The following is a 13,598-nucleotide window of genomic DNA, read 5'->3' as shown; positions in this document are numbered from 1 at the left end:
CGTGTGGCTATTGTTTCTGTTGGAGCAGTACCCCTTCCTCACTTCTGATAACACCTCCTGCTCCAGCCACAAAAGGAATGCTCAATCCAAGGCCCTCCCAGTGCTTTTCAAATTGGGGGCATGGATACAAACTCAAGGATGAAGGTGCCTTTAATGTCCCGTGTGAAGAGGCTTAACTGCAGAAAGCAAAATGAAGCCAAAATACCCAGAAGGGTGGAATAGGACGTGGAGAAAGAGAGTCATGCGGTTCCAGCCATCCCTGTAGCCAGGTCTGCCCCGCTGTGTCTTGCGGTTTGGTTATCTGAGCCTCTTCTTTCGCCTAAGCTGATTCTGATTGAGGTTCTGACATTTGCAACTGAAGTGTCTTCATCATTATGATATAATTGAAGTTGCACAGAGCTGGATCGTATCACAGTTTAGTCCTGAAGTGGAGGTTATGCTGAGCAAAGCAAGGACCCCTCACAGTGGGCTTTAGCATGTGCAGCACTACCAGTTAGAGGAGAGGGAACCCCATACTAACCTGGGGCAAAGATCCCTGCCGTGTTTGCCTCATTCGGAGGTCTCAGCTCCTCATGGCTCTCAGGGCCAAAATGGACTTTGGGGAATGGCTGCTTATTAGCTAGGATGAGCTAAGCTGCTGTGACAAAGAGACCCAAAAGATGTATACTAGCTCAAACACAGACATTTATTTCTCATTCACATAACAGATGGCAGCATGTGCTCTCAGTGGGTAGGTGGCTATCTCCCGTATGATGGTTCAGAGATCCAGGATCTAACCTGTGGCTCTACCATAGCCTAGTTCTCATCTATATCTTGCTAGCACAAAGGGAAAGATAATTCTCAGAAGCCTTGGCCAGTAGTGGCACAAAGCACAAGGCACTTCAGGTCACATTCTATTGGTGAGAACTATTCTTATGACCATATTAAATTGCAAAGAATGTTGGGAAATGTAGTCCAGGCTTGCACCTTGTTATAACTCCCATCGCTACAAAAGAGGAGGATAATTTTAGTGGGCAGAAAAATTTGACTTTCTGAGAGGACTAAGTGGTAGGTACTCAGCTGCTTGGACTCTAATTCTAGACCAGGGTTTCTTAATTTTGATACTACTGACATTTTAGAGTGGATACTTTTTTGGGGGATGAGAGGGAGCTGCCGTGTGCATTGTAGGGGTGTTCAGAGAGTTGGCTCATGATCTATTCAGACAGACGAGCATCACAGAGTAGCCACTAGACATAAAAACCCTGGCCTCTGTCTACTTGATACCAGATGTACCCCTTAACCTACTTCCCTGGTCCCAGTGAAGAAATGAAAAATATCTCCAGTCATTGACAACTGTCCCTGGCACACAAAATCACCCCTGACTGAGAGTCATTGCTCTAGACAATGAGGGCAATGGTTGAAATCTTCTGTCAGCTAGGGATGGAATAGAGTGTGCTCTCAGTCACCAGTCACTTGGGAGGCTTATGGTGTTGCAGCTAGTTTTTGCTCACAAGGTTGAGAGACAGCTTAACTAAGGTGTTGAAACTTGCAGTTTCAGAGACACCAGAGTGACACAATCTCCAGCCCTCAGCCTCCCGAGTACATGACTCTGCAGAGGCTTGTCACAGCCAGAGTCTTGTGCTCAGAGATGCTCTGCCGAGTCTTTTCACTTCACTCAATGCAAAACTCAAACCCGTACTGGGTTGTTTGCAAAGGACCAACCTTCTAAGGGATTTGGTGCCGATTTCCTGAAATTTGTGAGAAATCAGATTTTTTGATCCCTTACCTACCACAAGAAATATTTGTGGGCACCTGGTGAATTCTTCTTCTGCGTGGACATGATGAACTAGAGGGAAATGGGCTGTCCTGGGACAAACAGTGAGAACTCCTTGCAGCCTGGAGAAAACCAGGAGGATTACCGTCCAGCAAAACATTGGGATGCTAATAGTTTGCTTCATTTTGTGGAAACCCAATAGCTGTTTTGACTTTGTAAGAAAGTGGTTTTCTGGCCAGAACTGATGGGAATTTCTTCATATTCCATGAACATTTTTGGTATAAGCTTCAGGATTTGGGGGGTTGTCCCTGACAATGAACTCTAGGTTTCTGTTAGCTGCCAGGTAAAAGTCCAGCTGACTCTAGAACAGTGCAGGTCTTAGGGCACTGACTCCCTGTGCAATCAAAAATCCAAATGTAACTTTTGATTTTTCCAAAGCTTAACCACTAATAGCCTACTATTACCTGGAAGTCTTGCTGATAACACAGCCGATTAACACATATTATATGCTTAAACATATTATATACTGTATTCTTACAGCAAAGTAAACTAGGGCAAATAAAATGTTAAGAAAATCATAAGGGCCCTGGTGTGATTCAGTGGATTGAATGCAGGTCTATGAACCAAAGGGTAGCTGGTTCGATTCCCAGTCAGGGCACATGCCTGGGTTGGGGGCTACATCCCCAGTAGGAGGCATGTGAGAGGCAACCACACATTGATGTTTCCCTCCCTCTCTTTTTCCCTCCCCTCCCCTCTCTCTAAAAATAAATAAGCAAAATTTAAAAAAAACATAAGGAAGAGAAAATACATTTACAGTACCGCACACATTTATTGAAGAAAATCTGTGTATAAGTGGACCCACATAGTTCATACCTGTGCTGTTCAAGGGTCAACTGTATTAGTTTCCTGATTTCCTGGGAATATGCAAGATTTTTTAACATTAGGTAAAATTAGTTACATAAGTCTTTTATTTTTATTAGAAAGTTACTTGATTGAAATGAAATACAAGGTCAGAAACCATAAAACTCAATTTGAAATCCTGCTGAGAAAAAAGGATAGAAAAATTTTCTGTGCTGCTGGAGTTGCAGGAAACCACAGACTCCTGTCAGATAGACTTGAGTGCAACTAGGGAAGTACTCCTGATTATGAGCCACATGGGTCTGGGTGAGCATTTGCTGTTTCACAGGCCCATGTATGCCATTCTCTCCCAGCATGTCCCAAAACATTAGATTCTTCACCAGTTGCTGTTTAGTCTGGAAGCAACAGTGAAAAATAGGATAACTAACTTGTGTTGCTGAGTGGTGGCTCTCGTCAGGCTCAGAAGCCTCCGTGGTCTGGCCTTTGCCTCCTTCTCGAGCCCCATCTGCTCCTGTGCCAGGTGACTCTGTCATCCAGAGCCCAGTACAAGGTCAGGAATGCACCAGGGATGCATCAGGCCCTGGCATTGTTTACATTTCTACCATCCCCAACTCCCAAAGCATGATGACTACTTTCCCAGGTTTCAGAATTCAGGTCACATATTACAATTTCCAGAAAAGATTCCTGACTTTCACTGTGGCCTTTCAAGAACTGGCCGCTTGCTCCCCTGTGCCCTCGTGTCATCATTAGGCCTTTGTCACCCAGAACACTTTATAGCACTTTATTTCACAGGTTGTTTAAGGTGTCTGTGTCACTTCTCCTCTCAAGGCAGGGACAGGCGCTCCTTCTTCTGAGGAGCAGCAGTGCCTAACACAGGATCTGGGGAATATTTTTCTTTTTTTCTTGTTCTTTTTAAAGTACAACTTCCATTTTATTTTTTCCAGAGAACTTTTCTTCAGTTCTTAAGGGCTCCTTACATGAGCTTTGGTGGAGGTCTAAGGGCAGCACCTGCAGGTCTGAATTGGGGGGCAGTGTTCGGTCCTTTAGGGCTTCATGAGCACGATCCCTGACCACTTACTTTGCTGTGAATGGCCCAACTCCCACAGTAATGCAGTTCCACATACAGCTTGGGAAGCACATAAGCATCCAAGACCCTTGCTTCTGAAATGTCCCAGACGGCTGCAGCGTCTACTATGTTTCAAATGATGAACTTCTTAGTGGCCTTGTTCTTGGTCTGGTGCATCCGGTGCAACTGGTGCCATGAATAGGCCGCACATGGCCCCAACCTTTTTTGGCGCGACCGTTGTTCCTTCTTTTCTTTGTTGTCTTGGAAGCAAGGATCTGAAAAAAACTGGTGAATATTTTTTCAATAAAAGTTTATTGAATAAAGAAATAAACAGTGATTTTACAGTAAATTCAGATGTTCTCATGTGGCTCTCCTTTTAAAAATTGTGGTAAAATATACCTACCATAAAATTTACTGTCTCAGTCATCAAGTACACAATTCAGTAGTGCTAAGAACAATCGTATCATTGTGCAGCTGTCACTGTCCCTCATCTCCAGAGCTCTTTCATCTTGTAAACCCTGCACCCATTAAACACTAACTTTCCACTCCCTTCCTCTCACCCTCCAGCTACAGGAGGCCACTATTCTACTTTCTATCTCTATTCTGTCAAATTCAGGACAGATCCATACTCTGTGTCCCTCACATGAGTGGAATCAAACAGTATTTGTCTCTTTGTGACCAGCTTATTTCACTCAGCACAATGTCTTCCAGGTTTGTCCACGTTGCAGCATGTGCCAGCATTTCCTTCCTCTTTAAGGCTGGATGATATTTCACGGAATGTATGTATCACATTTTGTTTATCTACTCATCTGTTGATGGACACCTGGATTGCTCCCACCTTTTGGTTGTTATGAATACTGCTGCTGTAAACATGGGTATAAAATACCTGCTAGAGCCCCCCACCACTGTCAATATTTGGGGTTTGTGCCCAGAAGTGAAATTGCTGGGCCATACGGTAACTCTGTGTTTATTAATTTTTTGAGGAATAGATGGACTAGTGCAGTCCAGCATTTTACACACATTATTTCATTCAATGCTCACGGTGGTTCTAGGAGGGAGGACAATTGTTATTCCTTTCTCCACAGATGAGGAAATAAAGGCAACGAGAGTCAACTTGCCCAGTTTCACAGAGCCAGCCAGTGGCAGAGCCAGGAGTAAATTCACAGTTAACTTCCCAAATGCATGCTTTGGAGCCCTGTGCCATATCTGCTCTCTTCCAGAAGGGAGGTGGGCTCCTTTGCTCTGATGGCTGAAGGCCCACCCTGGACTGGGGAAGAGGAACTTTCTGAATAGGAGGAATACTACTTGTGAGTGATCAGCAGGGTTGGCTGTGTCCAGCTGCACCCCAGCCCATCACTGGCAGGGATGCTCTGTAGTGAGGCTGTAACATGCTTCCCAGGGATACATATCCTAGGACGCAATGGGCTTATGAGCTCATAGTCAAGTTTGGTTACAAATTCACTGATTCAAACTCTAAAAAACAGCGTGGTTGCTGTGCATTCCTCTTAAGTAATATCTTAATGGGAGGTCCTTTCAATCTGGAGAAGACCTCTGATTTTTGAAATTCAACATCTCTTTTAGTGCTTCCAAGCATGAAGGAGGGGAGTTGGCTCATAATCCTTTCAGTCATTCCAAAACAGAGCCTTCACCATCTTTCACGTTAAAGATTGGGCAGCTGATGAAACTATCTGGAAAATGGTGGCTTGAAAACACAGAACTAGACACACCAGAGTGTCAGTAGACGCCAAACTTCCCTTGTGTTGGGAACTGTCCTGTCTGGTTTCAGAAGCTTTAACTCTCCATGGCTAAGGCTGAATAACAGACCTTGGGACCATAAGCCACTAAGGAGACAAAGCTTATCTCCCTGGAAGGGGTGCCGCCTTGGCCCCCTTTTACTTCACCCTGCTTGGCCCTGGGCAGATGACAGGTTAGCCAATGATGGGTAAGATTCCTCAAGGGAAGGATGACCTAAGACAGGCACAGTTGAGAAGGGGCACTCAGGGAAGGACTTGGGGGACTATAGAAAAAGGGGGTGATGGACCTTTGCCCTCGACTTTGACATGGCTTGAGTCCTCATTCTATCTGCAAAAAGTCTCCTAATCTCTTGGCTGCCTGACTTAAGCCTGAGACAAGGAGGGTGGTATAGCCGGTGCTGGAAAGGATGGGTTCCCTGGGGCAATCAGGCCTAAGAAAGAACACATAAAATCCTGTGAAACCTGCTTTGCTAAGAATGTCCTCAGTTTTCTGATATGGGTCCAAGCATAAAATGAGTTTGTTCCCCAAAGTTTTATGGCCCTTTAGCTAACTGACCCTGACTCAGAATAAGACCTCATAGTTCTTTGAATGTTATCTATTGTTTGATCCTTACTGCCTGACAATGACTGATGAGCTTTACCTGTATTCCTGTGCAAACTGAACCCAAAAAAAACCCATTGAGGAAAAGGCTCTTGACTCTTCTCCTTTGAGAGATTGGCCACCTTTCCTCCCCAAGCAGATCATGTCTTGATAGACTTATTCTCATCTGTGGCAGATGGGGTGGGGGGCACTCTGTGGGCTGAACTCCCCCCCGCCAAAACCCTTGCATACTAGTAGCCACCAGACATAAAAACCTGGGGCAAATGAAACCTGGGGCAAAAGTGGTCAGATGGAGAGTTTGTTCATTGATGTGCCATCTCTGCTTCAAACATACAGCAGTGACAGAAAAAGTACTAAAATAAAAAATCCAAAATATTTAGATAGACTCGGAGGTAAGATGAATACTTGAAAGTAGAAAAGATCAAGCAGATATGTAAAGCAGGGGACTGCAGCCTTGGGTTTCCTGTCTGCTTGTCCAGAAGTTGGTAGAACTGGTTGGGAGTTTGAATCCTATAGGATAAAGGACTAAAAATGTTCCACACAAGGCTCACTGCTGGAAGTGAGGGGAAGAATAGGTCATGAAAGGAAGTTGGGAAAAATAAACAACTATTGTTGATCATCACCTGGGGAAATGATATTTCATAAGCTGCAAGGCTAGGGAGGCAGAAAGACAGATGAGCATCACAGCCAAGTCACCAGTTGGCATAGTACTTGACTCTGTGAAACTCTAAAACCACCAAGGGGCAGGAGAGTCCCAAAATGTCATTGTAAGATTGTGGCTGAGCCAGGGGTCAGACAGAGCAGTGGCAAAACCACTACATAGAAAGGGGTGAGAGCAGTGTAAAAAAAATTAAAAATAAAAACTTTCCACCCTGGCTGGTATGGCTCAGTGAATTGAGTGGTGGCCTATGAACCAATGGATCACCAGTTGGATTCCCAGTCAGGGCACATGCCTGGGTTGGGGGCCAGGTCCCCAGTAGGGGGTGTGTACGAGGCAACCACACATCGATGTTTCTCCCCCTCTCCTTCTCCCTCCCATCCTTTCTCTCTAAAAACAAATAAATGAAATCTTTAAAAAACTTTCCAAGAAAATAAAAATTAGTATGTGAATCCACTCCAAATTCACACTTCAAAACAGACTGAAGAAGACTTCAAACTAAGTATGTGTGTCATGCACAGAGAGACTCAAAAAGTAACTTCACTTTTAAAAAGAGCAAAAAAAATTATTGAAAAAGCTGAACTATTGGAAAAGTCAGAAACAAAACAGGAACAGATGATCCTTAAAAGAAACTATTTAAAAATCTTTAAGTTTTGAAAATAAGAAAGTAGTCATTGAAATTTTTAAAATTACATATGGGATAAACTTGACTTTGGAGAGGCTCAGAGAGAAAATCAATGAATTGAAAGAGAAACAGTGGGAAAAATGGATAAGGAGACTAATTGCATCTACCTTTTGAAAAAATCAGCATAGTGTCCTGAGCCACATGGTCGTGGTCCTTGTGGATGACTCCCTCCTCAGACCACTGTTCGTCCACTGGAGGGGCGGGCCCAAAGATGCTCTGGGTCAGCATTTCTGCTTACTTCCTAGTGGAAGCTTCTCAGGGCTTAGGACCACTTCCCTTTCCACAGAACTATCTCCCTTGGATTCATGCTACAGTTTCTCGGGTAAACTGGGGCCTGCAGAAGGCATCAGGAAGTGCAGGCGTGCAACAGTGAGTCCACCAAGAGATCTGTGCCATCTCGGATCAGGTGCACCTTCCCATCAAGTGGGTCTAAGGAGACTGCTTACCCCACTTATGATATTAAAAAAAAATCAACGCATTTGTGGTGCCTTTTTAATCTTTTCCTAAGTCTTGTTGGTTTAGCAGTGTATCTAGAGTAGCCTATGAATCTTCTCTGTCCATGAGAGAAAAACCTCTAAATATATGAGCAGAAATAAGGTAACTTCTAGTTCTTTCCTGCTCATGGGTTCTACCTCATACCAAGAAGCATGGAGGAGGAGCATTTAGGATATTCTGGATTCCTCCTGGGTGTGGAAGTGTGGAAGCAGGCTTGAGTGCACGGATGAACTGTGTAATATAAGCAATATATAGTGTATATAGAAAGTGGGTGCTCAGAAGATATTTTTACTAATAGAAACATATGCTTAAAAAGGTCTTAAGACCACTTCTCTAAACATCCCACTAACTAGTGGTTGTGCATACGTCATTGTGTTCAATATTGTTGTTTCTCATATTTCCTCTAGCCTGACATGCAGCACATGATTGCACATGATGAAATCTACTTCTGACGACAACGGGGGCTGTGTGGAGCTGTGGGGCAGTCGTTAACTACGTCTTTAGGTCATTTCTTCTGTCACGTGCGTGTGCTAAGGACTGGAAGTTTATGTTTGGTAACTGGGAATTTTATATGTTCTACTCTCATCAAATTGTATCCAATAACTTTGATTTACTTTTCTCTTCTTTGTTTTTGCTCCTATTCTGAAAATGAACGCTTCCTGAAGCAGTAAGATAATAAAATCTGTAAGATAGAATAACGCCCTTGACTTTATTATATTATAGTCTAATTCTGTCCACATTTTTGTTCACTTTTCAACCCAGCAAAGGCTTAGCTACTATGATGACTACTTAAAAGTCTGCAGGCTTTAGCTCCATCTGTAACAGTACAGAGAGTTTTTCTGTAATGCCCACATTGTGTTCCTAAAAACCCGCCATGTAACATTGTGCCCTAAGAATCATAGGGCTTATGGGAAAACTGGGATTGGGTAACAGCGCTCAAAAATTTTGTCAGTGACATGTAAGAATAGAGGCAGGAGCCGAAGAAAAATGGCAGCACAGTTTTATATGTATTAAATGTTTAGGAAATTAATAAATGGTCCAATAAATGGTACTTTACCTTGAAAAAGCTTGCTTGTGGGAGTGGGCACTATAGCATTGCAGGTTTTGATTTTTCTTAAAGTGGTGGGGTGAGGTTATCTAAAACTGGGTGGAACGTTGTAACATCAAGTATGGATGGACATGTATGTGCATATCTTGCACATTCCTGAACGGTGGTGTCGGGTGCAGCTTTTTTCATTCATCTCATGATTTTCATGGATGAAATCTCACGTAATCAAACTTAAAAGTTGCATTATGGTCAAACTGTTTTCTGAGACAGCAATTTTCGTGGCACAAATCTATGCTTTTAAAACAAGCATTGTAGAAGAATGGGCTGTATTTTAAATTTTGAAATGTTAATCAATTCTAGAATTTTCATTAATATCTTAATTAAAATTTTGATTCAATGTACCCAAAAAGATAATTTCATGAACAAATCATGTTACACCATTTAGGAGTTTAAGACACTAAAATAAAAATGTGATTATAGAACTTTAATGGTTACACACACACAAAAGTTCTGAATGGTGATTCAGGAATTCCTCATAAATTTCCCAGATTTTGTGCCCATATTAAAAAAAAATCATGACTAGCTTGATGTTGGAGAACAAAGAAGAAATAGGTGAAAATTTAGACTACTATATTTTAGGACCAAACAAAACTTCAAGGCTTACTGTGAGATTAAAGGATATGTATTTATTCATCAGAATACATAGGTATAGTTATTAGATTTGGAACATAATTTAATGTTAGAAACATGGTAATAGGTTAATGTGTGTGTATACTTTTTTCACTAAAAGATTATTTTTACATTTATTAAACTAAATATTATCATCTTAGTTTTAGCAAATACGTTTCTGATTTTACAGAATGCTTGACTTTTCATGACTATGTATTAATAAGTAGCCCCTTTTCCTTGGACTTATTCAATTTTACAAACATCTGGGAACACACCACAGGGGAGGGTTTCTCATACCAACACCGTTTTAGATCTTTCTTCTGCTGTGCATGGTATGGCGATAGCTAAGCAATGAGGACACCCGTAAGTTCATCTTCAGAGATGCACTGAGATACAAGTCGCAGCTGAGATTTGTTGCACAGATTCCATGAAATTTCTCTCTGGTAAAAATCTTCAGAGGTCAAAGTGGACCTGAGTAATCACATCAGTGTTTGTACATTAATTGATAATCGTAAGATTTTTCTTTACTGTCAATTTCCTATTAGTTACAAAGGTGTGTACTTTGGTGAAAAGTTTTCCTCACAGTTTTTATACTGATAAAGTATTTTTCTGCGGCAATTCCCTGATCTGATCTTTACAGTTGTCCTCCAGTATCTGCGGGGACTGCAGTCGAAGACGCCCCAGTGGGAGCCCAACACCGTGGGTAGCACCAAGCCCTATATGTCCGTGTTCTCCTATACATACACACATATGATAAAGTTTAATTTATACAATGGACAGTTTCACAGATAAAAGATCTATTTTTACTGTAGATCTTAGCAACCTCAGCAACAGATTTGAAAAAATCTTTTCTTATTAAGCTGAGAACTTCCACCACTTCACTTGAAGGAAGCACTTTATAACTTCTCTTGTTATAAGCATATTCAAATTGCCAACATCACTACTTTGTGCTTTGGAGCCACTGTTAAGTAAAATAAAGGCAACCTAAACACAAACACTGTGACACCATCACAGTCATCTGATCACTGAGATGGTTCCTAAGTGACCAGTGGTCAGGGAATGTATATGGTGTGGAGATGCTGGGCAAAGGGGTGATTCACTGCCTGGGTCGGGTGGAGCAGGACGTATCAAGATTTACTCATAACAGCACGGCATTTAAACCTTGTAAGTTATTTATTTCTGGAATTCTCCATTTAATATTTTCAGGTCGTGGTTGACTGTGGGTAACTGAAGACACAGAAAGCGAAACTGTGGATAAGGGGGCGGGGGGCGGGGGGGGGGGGGAAACCACTGTAATAAAGTATCTACTTTGTTTGACATCGGTGCCACCTGCAGGACACTAGGGCTTCCTCCCATATTAGCCCCCTCTGGTGGCAACAAAAGATGAGCTGTGATTTAACACTTCACAGTTACTATGTTTATAGGGTTCCTCTCTGGTGTAAGCACTCAATGTTGAACACATTTAATGCTCTGAGTGAAGATTTTCTCATTTATGACACATTAATAAGGTTTTCTTTAGTACACATCTTCTAATGTTTAAAAAAGATTTTGTAATTATGGAAACACATCCAAAATTCATGATATTCAGAGTTTCACCCTAGTTTGGACACTCTGATGGGAAGGACGAGATGATCTTCTGTAGGCACACCTGCATCTGGTACACAGACAGCCTCTCTCTGTAGGAATTCTCTGAGTCTCTGGGAGGGATGATCTGGGACTGAGGCATTCCTGTGATGCCTACACTCATTCTGAAATCATCTATTCCAGTGTGAACTCTCTGATGACATGTGAGAGGCGAGCTTTGGCTGAAAGCATTTCTTCATTGCTGACATTCAAAGGGTCCCTTGATGGTTTGAATTCTGTGATGTAGTATAAAGGTCTGTATTCTGCTTATTTTGTGTTGAAAAGATTTTTTTGCAGAGTTAATTTCCTGATGTTGAATAAAATATGAATACAAGTATTTTCCACATTTATTACAGTCATAGGATTTGACAAATTTGCTAGAATGACTCAGAGAATTCAGGAAAACATTTACTTATGCTTCCCGGTTTATGGTAAAGAATACAACTCAGGAACAGCCAAGAGGGCAGTGTGTGGGGTCAGCGAGGTGTGGGGAAGGGGTGCAGAGCTACTAGGTCCACGCTGGGTACATCGTCTTCCAAGTACTTCAATATCTTACAATCCAAACGATCTCTGAATCTCTGTTGTTTAAGGTTTTTCTGGAGGCTTTGTTACTGTGAGATAATAGAAAAAAAATTATATGGTCTCTACTTCACACAGGGCTCCTAAACCCTTGTAACTTCCTAAGTGATGAACGTGCCAGGGGCATCTTTTGTTCTCATGCGGAGACTCTGGGTGGGCTCCTGGATGGGCTGGTCACCAGAAAGAACAATCCATGATTAGAAGCTTGGGATTTTCAGGCCCACCTTCCACTTCTCCCCAGGGGGAATGGGGCTGGAAATGATTGACCATACCGGCAGGAGGAAGCTCCATGAAATCCTAATAGTAGGGGGTTCAGAGAGCTTCCAGGTCCATAAACACAACCACAAACTAGGAGGGTGACTCACCCCAACTTCACGGTGACAGGAGCTCCTGCGCTCGGGACCCTCCCAGACCTTGCCCTATGTACCTCCTCATCTATCTGCTCATCTGTGTCCTTTATCATAGCCTTTAACAAACTGGTAAATGTAAGTGATTGTTTCCCTGAGTTCTGTGGGCTGCTCTAGCAAGTTAATTTCACGTGGCGGGGTCTTCGGAACCTCTGATCCATAGCTGGTTGGTCAGAAGCGCAGGTGATAACGTGGGCTTGAGGTTGACATCTGAAGCACTGAGTGTGTGTGTTTGTGGGGAGCAGTCTCCTGGGACTGAGCCCTTACCCTTTGGGATCTGATAGTCTCTAGGAAGATAGTGTCAGAATTGCGTTAAAGTACAAGACATCCAGCTAGAGCTGCAGAGAACTGCTTGGCATGGAGAGAAACCCCCACACGTTTGGTGACCAAAGCGAGATATTTTTTGTGAGTAGTGAAGGTGTTGCATAGGAGAGAAAGGCATAGTAGGGAAGAACTGGGGTTTTCCTTACACAGAAGGTAGAACTCTGAGTTTTTTCTTTACAATTACATAGGCACAGTTGCCTAAACCTTTGATGACTGGTGACGAAGTCCATCTCCAGTCCCTCTAAACCCTCCAGAGGTGCTGAAAATCCCACACTTCTAATTACATGGTTGATCCCCCTGAAACTAGCCCCCATTTTTAGGGGCTTTCCAAAAGTCATCCCATTAAGGTAAACTCAGGTGTTATATTACAAATCTTACAGTCTATAGGGGGTTCCTCCCCACCTGTCTGGGTTCGTTTTGCCCGCCACCTGAGGAAAGATGTCTCAATACCAGAGATCAGTGAAAAGGAAAGGAATTTATTATTCATTTGGAACAACACAAACTGAAGTTCCCCACAAATGCTCACAGTCCTCCCAGCACTTTCCACATGGCAAAAGGGAGCACTTCCAAAGCCTCGTGGTCCTGACTCTCACTCAAGCCTCATGGTCCCAACCAAGACACCAAAGCCGCGTGGTCCCAAAAAGAGAGACCCCCAATGACTGCTGTGCCTCCGTTTAAATCCCAGCGCTAATCTTCCTCTGCAGCCTCATTTCCGGCTCCTCTCACAATTGGCCACAGCTGCCCGCATTCTGGGCAGGTGTTGTCCTGTGGTGTGGAGCCAATTATCTCCAAACTCTTCTGGACCCTATTACAAATCCCTATTTGGGGCTCCCCTCTTGGCTGCACCCTGTTACACAAACAGTGCCCTTTTCACCTTTATCACTCATAACACCCAAATATTGCAACAATCGATGCTCCCAGCATCTTATTACTTAGGCAATTACAAAGGTTTCAGGGGCTCTGGCCAGGAGATAGGGATGAAACCCAACGTATGTATTTCTTATTATACCTCAATACTGCAGACATTGTTTCATTTAAGTCTATGTTGTGACCTCTGCCTACCAGCCCAGGCAAAACA

General features: G+C 42.9%; 1 pseudogene; it reads right to left on the bottom strand.

The window, feature by feature from the left end:
* Positions 1 to 3,520: 3,520 nt before the first annotated feature.
* LOC114515381 lies at positions 3,521 to 11,334 on the bottom strand (annotated as a pseudogene).
* Between the last annotated feature and the right edge of the window lie 2,264 nt (positions 11,335 to 13,598).

This window comes from Phyllostomus discolor, chromosome 8 (genome assembly GCF_004126475.2).
Source record: "Phyllostomus discolor isolate MPI-MPIP mPhyDis1 chromosome 8, mPhyDis1.pri.v3, whole genome shotgun sequence".
Taxonomy (NCBI): Eukaryota; Metazoa; Chordata; class Mammalia; order Chiroptera; family Phyllostomidae; genus Phyllostomus; species Phyllostomus discolor.
This window is presented reverse-complemented; position numbering and strand designations above follow the sequence as displayed.